Raw genomic sequence first — 8,847 nt, 5'->3', positions numbered from 1 at the left:
TGTCATAACGTACTGGGCAAGTCCAGGGAGTTTTGAAATATCCTTCCTGAAAGGAAAAAAACCCATGAGACTAGATGATATTTAATGAGACATCTTTCTAATCTCAGTGCATGAGACTCCCAGGAGCTTAAGGAAGATAAGCTAAAGCATGGTCTTGGATTTACACCATCCATAGGAACATAGGCATTGCCAGACTAGATCAGACCTGTAGTCCATCTGGCCTCGAATCAAATGCCCAGTAATAGATGGTTCAGAAGAAGGTGAAAGAATCTCTGAAATAGGCAGCTATGAGATAACTTGCTCCCAAGGAAAGTTTCTCCCCAAGGCCCACTAGTTAGACATATATTGTAGTGTAAATTAGGCATGTTTAAAGCCCTTCTAAGAGCTTTTCTGTTAAGTCCTCACTACTGTAATTGGATTTTCTGTTTATCCATATAAACATCCAGTCCCTATTTGAAACCTGCTAAGCTCTTGGGCCCACTGACATCTTGTAGTTGGGAATTTGGCAGCCTACTTGAGCATTGTGCGATTTTACAGTTGTGATCTTTCCACTGACAACATTTCTGGCCCTCCATTTTGGAGTGTGGCTCATTGTACCATGACATGTGTGTAAACATAATGCAAGTGCATAGTGAAAATAGTTATTGTATTTATCTGTCCTGCATTGAAGCTGTTTGTTAATGTGTTTCCGTTATGGGAAGAGGATAAGAAGGCAAGGGAAGGCAGGCTGCTCTTGGTCTGGTGCTGGGGCTCACGGCTGGGTCCGCATGGCTGCCCAGCACCCACGCTCCAGGGCCAGAAAGCCTGGGGCTGCCCTACACACTCTGGGGTGGGGAAGACTGGAAAGCTTGGGGTGCTCCAGGCCTGTGGCACTAGTCTGGGGCACGACCTGTTGCTGCTGTGGGGGGGTGGCCTGGCTCCATGGGGCGGGAGCTTGTAGAAGGGGCAGGGCCTTGGGTGGAAGGGGTGAGACTGAGGGTTTGCCTGCCCCAGGAGGGGATTCACCACCATCCATGATTTCCTTGCCTAATTTATATATAGATAATTTTCTCCACTCCTGAGGTTCTATTTTATGCTATTGTCTCTTTGCAGTAGACGGATGAATTCTTAGGGCCAGGTTATTATTTCAGGAATAATGACTTCAACTGCATCACTCCAGATTTACATTTATAAATTCAACCAGATCCAATCCCTATTAATTTTCTCTACCAAATACTCTTAGTGATACACTCTGACCTAGAGGAATCCCTCCAAGAGAAGCTAAAGTGCTTTGTTTGGCCAAAGCTGACTGACTCCAAGGAGTTCGATCATCCTACAGGCTTCATTTTATTCTCACAGGACCTGCAACCTCTCCCCATGAAAGGGTCTGTAGATATTTGGCAAGTTACAAGCTAACATAGTCAGATTGGCAGGGAAGGGGTTGGCGTCACAAATGGGCAAATAGTGCAAACACTAAGTTCACACTAATATCCAGTTGAGGGTGCATGTTACTTCAGCCATGCTCATATACGAGATGAAAGGTGTAAATTACCTACAACCCTTACTACACTCCTCTTTCCTGCTTTACTCTTTGCTTCTTTGCTGAAACACTGACCAGTGTTTCGGTTCTCTTAGGACTTCTTAAAAGGTATTGCAGAGTGATTGAGTGCACAGCCCTGAATATAAGTGTTAGGAACAGGTTTTGCTCGGTTACCAGGAGACAGTATCATATAACTATTCACTGAACACAGTGTTAATAACAACAAACCATTGCACACAGTCTTTGTGGGGCCCTTCTGAAATACTTTCGAAAGCTAAAACCATTAAGTAGTAAACTTACCACTTTTCCTTCCTGGAGAGATTCCAACAACTTTGGTGCTGGATTCCCATATACCTGCATGTCATGGAATTTTGATCTGTAATATTTGTATTACAATGAAAAGTGTTGGCATAACATTTACACATCTGTACTTTAGTCCACAACTGTGAGCCCATTCTTTCCCCTCTGATCTGCTTTCAGAGATGATTTCTCAGGATAGAGAGTGACTTACAACATAGTGTCGGTCACCTGGATGTCTTCAGACCTGAACAGCAAAGAAAAGTCTAGTAGCTCATCTGTCCTTCGGTTAACAGCTGACTGGTTCCCCTCAGGTTCTGTTCTGTCAGTCTGTAGCTTGTATCCAGAGTGGTAACAGGGAGGGGGGATAGCTCAGTGATTTGAGCATTGGCCTGATAAACCCAGTGTTGTGAGTTTTAGTCCTTGAGGGGGCCACTTAGGGATCTGGTGCAAAATCAGTTCTTGTTCCTGCTTAGTAAAGGCAGGGGGCTGGACTCAATGACCCTTCAGGGTCCCTTCCAGTTCTAAGAGATGGTATATATCTCCATTATTCTTATTATTACTGGGATCAGTATGGAAAATATTCATTCCCTGAGCTCTCACTCTCTTGTACAGAGTAACCCCAGCACACAAGGAGGGTTTGCAGGAAGTGGATTTCAAAGTCAAATGCATCAGTAATCATAGGAAATGGAACTTCATTTCACACAGGAACTAGTCTTTTCTCTCTCTTTCTCTCTCTCTCTCTCTCATCTACGTCTTGTATTCATAACATCCATACACCCGGGAATGTCATACCGTCAGACATGTAGCTGAGCTGCCATAAGGAATGTGTATGTTAAACCCACTTGTTGGGCTGTTTGCTGTAGAGCTACATTGGGTTAACTATTCAGATGCTAACGTTATGGCTATATTGGCTGCAACCATTGTGGGTCTTCTTAGTTCAATAGCAGGCTGCTGGGAAACAAGCAGAAAGGGAAGCAACAGCTCAGGAAAAGCCATCGCTCAGTACCCACCCCAGGAAGGTTGAGAGACAACACTGTAGCTACAAGCTGGGAAGAGCCTATTTCTGGGCTCCAGCCACATCACACAGCTTGATTTGCCAGAGCTGGGTATATGTGCAGAGGTGGGTCAGCTGCTGTGAGAAGCTCTTCACACTGACAGGCACAGACACTTCTGGGAATGTCTGAAGGCCTTGCCCTGGCTGGGTCCCTGTCACAGTGGGAGGGCTTGGGGTCAGAGACATGTACAGACTGTTGTTTGAAAACTTTTAATTCTCCCATGTTTTGCTTTATTCCCACTGTTCAGATTAAAGAATTGTTTGGTTTAAGAAGACTGGCTGGTCACTCATCTCACCACTTGTCCCAGGTTCCCAAAAGGAAGAACTGTAGGACTCAGTCTGAAGGTGGGAGGACCGTGAGATTCTACCCCATGAGAAGGAAGGTTACTTTCCCTGACATCTTGCACTCAGAGACTAGGGACGGGGGTGCGATGCAGTTAGTCCTGTAACTTTTAGTGGTATCTACAGAGCAGAGATGCTAAAGCCCTCCTCAGCCATTCAGGAAAAAGAAATATCCCCTATCTGACCAGTTATCGCAGAGCAATGCAGCTCTGAATTGCTGCCTTCATAATCAACCCAAATAATAAAACCTTTGAAAATGCATTTGCTGATTAAATTTCCAGGAGCAAATAAACCCAGGGCCGCCCAGAGAGGAGGCAAGTGGGGAAATTTGCCCCAGGCTCCAGGCCTCGCAGTGGCCCTCACAAGAGTTTTTTGGGGCCCCTGGAGCGGGGTCCTTCATTCGGTCCGGGGCCCCGGAAAACTCTCGTGTGGTCCGGACCCCCAGAGCTTCTTTCGCTCTGGATCTTCAGCGGCAGGATGTCCTTCTGCTCTGGGACTCGCCGTCAAAGTGCCCTGAAGACCCGCGGCCGGGGGTTCGTCAACCCCGCGACCCACCACTGAACTGCCAGGTGTTCGGCAGCATTTCGGCAGCGAGAGATCCTTCCGCTCCGGGTCTTCGGCAACAATTTGGTGGCGGGGGGCCTCACTGCCAAAGACCTCAGACCCCCTGAATCCTCTGGGTGGCCCTGAATAATCCTGTGGCAATTTTTTAATTATTAACTGATATTTCTAAGGATTTCCTTTCACTCAGCCGTTGGCAGGATCAGGCCCAGAGCACACTGCACCTCCAGAAATGGGACCCACGGAGAAAACCTCATTCGGGAAATTGCAGTTTTTTAACACTCCAAGCTCGCTTTGAAAGTCAGATTTTTGTGTAGCTTCAATAACCCCCTGAGAAGCATGGGCAGGTGTAGAGGAGGGTTTCCCAAGCTCACCAGTGCTACCAGCCCTTCACTGAGTCACCCCGACAGCCCAGCTCAGTCCTCTGCCACTGCACAGAACATCTGCAAATGAAACAGCTTGCAGCCTTTCTCCTTCACTTTTCATCTTAAAGACAGTGACACCTGCCAACGTACCCAATCCCTGCTAGGAGGGGAGCTGCTGACACCAGAGGTCTTCACCCTAAAGGACAAGGAGTCATCAGGCAGGTTGCAGAGGCAGGAGGCAGTATCTGTTCAGATAGGAAGGTAGCTGCCTTTATGAAGCATGTCTGTACAATCCCTTGGAGGCCACTTGGCCATCAGGGAACCTCAGCTGCTTGGCTTTGTGTGCACCAGCTTTAACCCCCGTCACGGCCAATGGCAAACTGCAGGCGGCGAAATCACAGGGGATGTGCAGTGATGCTACCCAATGGGACTGCAGCGCCAGCCCTGCTGCAGGCTCTATTCCTGGAATCTGGGCTTCTCATCACTGTTCATATTGTTCTGATTAGTCACATGGCTACCTCGGGGCAGCTGAGTGGTAACAGTGCTTCTGTCCCAGCTGTGGTCTCGCTGAAATAAATAATAGTAATAATAATAATCAATAATAAAGGATCAGATTTCTCCCATACAGCCCCCTCTGTCCTGCATTACTCACACTGAGAGTGCAAGCTAGGAAAGGGAGAGTCTAACAATGCTGCACACTTGCAAATTTCCTTGGATCATTCCTGTAGGATATATAATGTCCTCTCTATTATGGTGGTTAGTGCTGAAATAAATTGCCCAGGGAGGTTCTAGAATCTCCATCATTGCAATTTTTAAGAGGTTAAACATACACCTGTCAGGAATGGTCTAGATAATACTTAGATTTTCCATGATCACAGGAGTTTGGACTTGATGACCTCTTGAAGTCCCTTCCAGTCCTACAATTCTCCCTGAGCCATAACAGGTTGCCCCAGGATCCAGGGTCCCCAAAGTTAGGCACAGATCTCAGTGATCCACTGGTATCTAGGCCTCCCACCCACAATCCCTCTGCCTCCACAACTGCTCTAGGACTCCCTCTAGCTCCTGGCTAGCACAGGTTCATCAGAGATATGGTATCAAGGCCTATCACAGTAGCCACAGCCTGCAATATCTGCTGAAGGGGCCTTGTACAGGGTGGAGGGGGCTGCCCAGAGATGGGAAGGCTGGTTAGAGTAGCTGATGGACACAATACCCCAGTCGTAGACTGGTCAGGAGGTATTGACCTTTCTAGACCCAGAGTGCAGCCATAGACTCCGTCAGTGCAACCTTCATTATGTTATGAGGGAGAGGCAGATGAAAAGCTTTCAGTGTCTCTTGGGGATTGAAAATCTCAGCTCTGTAAACAAAGACCATTGCCCATCTATCCCATGTTGAGTAGAAAGTGACCTATATTAATGAGATTGCATGGTACAGATCTATGTGCAGTGCAAGATGGTATAAATTTGGGTTTATACTCCACCAAGGGTGCAAGCCTGGGAAACTGGGAAATTGGCTGTTGTCTCTTATTTGTCCTTGAGTGATTTAGGAATAAAACACTCAGGTAGCTTAGTTGATATTCACCCAAGAGTTCTCCAAGAACTCAAATATCAAACTGCAGAACAACTAACTCTTAAATCAGCTTCTGTACCAGATGACTAGCAAATAGCTAATATGATACTGATTATTAAAAAAGGCTCCAGAGGTGATCCCAGCAATTACAGGCCTGTAATCCTAGCTTCAGTAGAAGGCAAACTAATTGAAACTGTAGTAAAGAACAGAATAATCAGACACATGGATGAACATGATTTGTTGTGGAAGTATCAGCACAGCTTTTGCAAAGGGAAATTATGATTCATCAGATGATTACGATTCTTTGAGCAGGTCAACAAAGGTAGACAAGGGTGATCCAGGGCATATATTGTACTTGGATTTTCAGAGAGTAGTTGACAAGGTCCCACAACGAAGGCTCTTAAGAAATGTAAGCAGTCATGGGGTAAGAAGGAAGGTTCTCTCCTGGCTCTATAACTGGTTAAAAGATAGGAAACAAAGAGTAGGAATAAATGGTCAGTTTTCAGAATGGAGAGAGGTAGCTAATGATGTCCCACAGGGATCTGTACTCGGACCACTGCGGTTCCATATATTCATAAATGATCTGGAAAAAGGGGTAAACGATGAGGTGGCAAAATTTTCAGACGAGATGAAATTATTCAATATAATTAAGTCCAAAATAGCCTGCGATGAGTTATAAAGGGATCTCAGAAAACTTGGTCGCTGAGGGAACAAATGCAAAGTAATTCATATGGAAAAATATAATTCCAACTATACATACAAAATGATGGTTTCAAATTAACTGTTACCACTCCAAAAAGAGATCTTGGAGTTATGGTGGATAGTTCTTTGAAAACATCTGCTCTATGTGCAGAGGCAGTTAAAAGAAAAGCTAACTGAATATTGGGAACCATAGGTTGTGGACATAAAATGCCAGGACAGGCTCAGCTTCCCCTGGTGTATCTCCGGCCTTCGGACGCCAATTACGGGGTTTGCACAGGGAAACAGGTTTGCTTTCATGCATGGCCACCAACCCACAGAGATGATGCACTGCATGATTTTATCTTCCACTTGATGTTCTAACAGTGTGTTGTGTACCAGTAAATCATTTTTCTGCATAACTGGGACGGGACTACTCACACTGGAAAATGTTCTCCAAGGTACATCAATATCCCCTTGTTTATATACAACTTTGATTTGTACTTTTGAAATGGTGAATTTTGCGACAACCAACTTCAAGCTTTTGTTTCCTTTTCTGCTTTTGACAAAGGTCTGATTATTTTTACTATTTCCTGATCCTTTGCCAGCAAAGTTTTTAGATCTGCTACCCTGTGCTGAATTGCTCTTTTGGTGATCCTATCAGGGTCGAGTTTGAATTTTGCATGGGATCTATTTGCCTGGGTTTCTTTCATAGAATACTACTACAGGATTCTATTTTTTTTTTTTTGCTAATAAATCAGCAGATTCCTGAGCATATGCACGATACTATGATCTGCACCTCGAATAGGGTGCTGTCGGATGGATACTCACAGCATTTCCAATATTCTCAAAGGAGGCAATAAGGAGCCCATCGAAGTATCCATAAGCACACCATAGCAGAAAAATAGGTATTAAGTAATTATATACCCAAGCAATGAAACAAAAGTACAAAGGGGCTTTGTAGATAACAGTGTGGCAAGTGTCCAAATGAGGCAAGCCACGTGAAAGTTAAGATATGGAGCAGACTGTGGCCACGTGACCGTGAATTGCCACAGACAGGAAGCATGCCGTTTGTCCGTGTTTTTTTTTTTTTTTTATTTTTTTTTGGGTTTTTTTTTTTTTATTTTTTTTTGAGTTTTTTTTTTTTTTTTTTTTTTTTTTTGGGGTTTTTGTTTGTTTTTTTTTTTTTTTGATTTATTTATGGACATGAGAATGGGATTGATTTGGAGAATAGCATAAACCAAACCATGAAATCAATAATCCTTGACATCAAGCTAGATTCACAATGAAAGAACAATAAATCCTGTATTTTAAGGGAGACATAAAGGAATAATGATTTAATAGTACAGTACCTCTGAGTAACATCGACACACAGACGGTCCAGAGTAGAACCAGCCTCTGGCAACGAGACGAATCTGTCACTGGGTCCAGTCTTTGCCCTCAATAACAAACGGTCCCAGTGCCCATCGACGCAGTAGACAACTTATCCATCTTTGAATCCGATTAGAACAAAAACGGAGGGTTATGCAATAGAATACAAACTAGCATAGGGCAATACAAATCGCAAAATGTTTGATTGCCAGCGGTGCTAATAAACTCGCACAAGGTGGAAGCATTTCCTAGAAGCAATGCACTGCTCTATTATTTCATGCTTTTTATAGGAACTACGCTGCAGGTAGGTCTGGACAGATCCCCTAGAATTATATGGTTTCTGTGATCTGGGTGACACCACAGGTGCCCTCATTACTGCTTGCTTTAACTTGATGAATGCATGTACATACGGTCTCCAGAACTCAGCAACTCCCTTTTCTAAAGATTGTAGAGTGACCTAAATGAGAAAAGTTACGGTATAGCCCAATGGTACCATGATAGCCTAAAAAAGAATAGTTAATCAGACAGGCAATCCCAAACGCAGCCATTCTGTGCAGCCGTGCCCGACCTCTGAGCAAACGATGTATAAAAAGAATCTGTAATTGGCCTTAGTTCACCTGGTGAGTTACACTAGGTTGCTGCACAGAATAGGTTCGATTGAAAAAGTCGATTTTAGAAATCATTAATACAGTCATTGTGTGTTCCCACTAACACATAGTACAGAGGCGTCGCGTACCGAGCTAGCACGACTGCGAGCATGCACTGTGGTACTATCCACAGTCCGCAGCTGCCACCCAATTGGAATCCGGTTGAGCTCCCAATCTGATGGGAAAAACATTGTCGGGTATTCGGGTTAATGTCACAGGCCTCCCTCCCCCTCAGAGCAACAGCGAGAATTGTGTTGCGACTTTTTCCATCAGCACACCATTATCTCATGGCAACAGGAAGCCGCTCAATATCCGTGCAGTTAAGACACGTAAACACAAGCGCATACTTCAGTAGCAGCACAAACCCCGCAAAAGCAGGGAGATCGACGGCCAGAGCAGTGAGAGAGGAAGAGACAGAGAGACTCCGCGAACGGGGCCATGCCA

Source organism: Chelonoidis abingdonii, chromosome 1 (genome assembly GCF_003597395.2).
Source record: "Chelonoidis abingdonii isolate Lonesome George chromosome 1, CheloAbing_2.0, whole genome shotgun sequence".
Classification (NCBI taxonomy): domain Eukaryota; kingdom Metazoa; phylum Chordata; order Testudines; family Testudinidae; genus Chelonoidis; species Chelonoidis abingdonii.
This window is presented reverse-complemented; position numbering follows the sequence as displayed.